The sequence below is a fragment of the Tribolium madens genome, unplaced genomic scaffold (assembly GCF_015345945.1).
Source record: "Tribolium madens isolate multiple individuals breed KSU strain unplaced genomic scaffold, Tmad_KSU_1.1 Scaffold_19;HRSCAF=116;Tcas5.2_LG9, whole genome shotgun sequence".
NCBI lineage: Eukaryota > Metazoa > Arthropoda > Insecta > Coleoptera > Tenebrionidae > Tribolium > Tribolium madens.
In genome coordinates, this window is record NW_025400983.1 from 461,847 (window position 1) to 463,218 (window position 1,372).

Below are 1,372 nucleotides of genomic sequence, written 5' to 3' on the forward strand. Positions count from 1 at the left end.
ATTTTCAACTGAATTTTTTTAATTCCAAAATAATTTCGTTAGTTCTAAGAAATTTAAAGTAATTTTACATTTGGCGGACATTATTGTTCGTAATATTACAATCAGATGATTAAACGTCAGAAATTTTAATATACAGGATGTTTAATTAAAAAAAAACGCAAGCGCTGTAGAATTTTTATTTATGGTCCAATTCAAACATTAAATGGCTTTTAATATGGTATAAAGTGATGTTTCAGTATATTTTGGGCTAATTTTAAATAAAAACACAATTTTTTTTAAGAAAAACTTTTATTCCATTTTATTATTATTAAAAAAGTTTCGCCAAGTTATTTATTTGTTTGAAATAAAGTAATCTAGATTTTTTTCGAAAGTTAAGATTGTTGTCTATTATTTTCAAAGAAAATTGTTGAAAACATCCTTTTGAGTTTTGAATTTGAAACCCTATTCTTGTTCTACAGTATATTTTGGACTATTTTAAGTAAAAACACAAATTTTTTCATAATTTATAAGGTATTAATTTTTTTTGGTACAGACTTGTGCTATAAAAGTAGAACTACTTTTACTAAAAATTATTGTTTAAAAAAATTGTTCGACCGTAAGTTATGTCGATAAATTTTAATAATTATAAAAAAAACCTAAAATAGTTTTAACAAACAATGTTTTGTAAATTCTTAGGTTTTAATTCATTTTCAGTTTCTCTTAAAAGTTATTGCTCTGAAAAATTAAAATCCGAGGAAAAATTATTTAATAACAAAAAATAAAAAATGGCCTGTCTTTACGTAGCAATAAATGCAAAATTGTCTGCTAATGCTTGAGAGTGAGAGCTAAAAAACATTTTTTTCACAATTTGTGATAAAAAATCTAATTTTTTTACACAGAGTGATTTTAAAAGTTGTGCAGAAATTTTAGAAAGTGACAGAATAGGTCCGAGAAGCCGTTAAAAAAATGTGTACAACTGTTTACAATTCCAAAAAAATTTCACCGAAATTATACTTATTCTCATAATCCATGTAATTCCATTATTTTCAGATTAATTTCTATAATTCCAAATTAATTCTTGCATTTTCAACTGAATTTTTTTAATTCCAAAATAATTTCGTTAGTTCTAAGAAATTCAAAGTAATTTTCAAAAAAAATCTAAGGTAATTCCAAAAAGAGTTCAAATAATTTCAGTAATTTTCACATAATTCCAGTAGTTCTAAACAAACTTAAGATAATTTTAATAATTCTTAACACTCCAAATAATTTCAAGAATTTGTACAAATTTTAATATACAGGCTGATTATAAGAAAAACGGTAACCGCTGTAGAATTTATATTTATGGCCCAATTCTAAAGATAAAATGTCTTTTGATATAATATAAACTGACAAT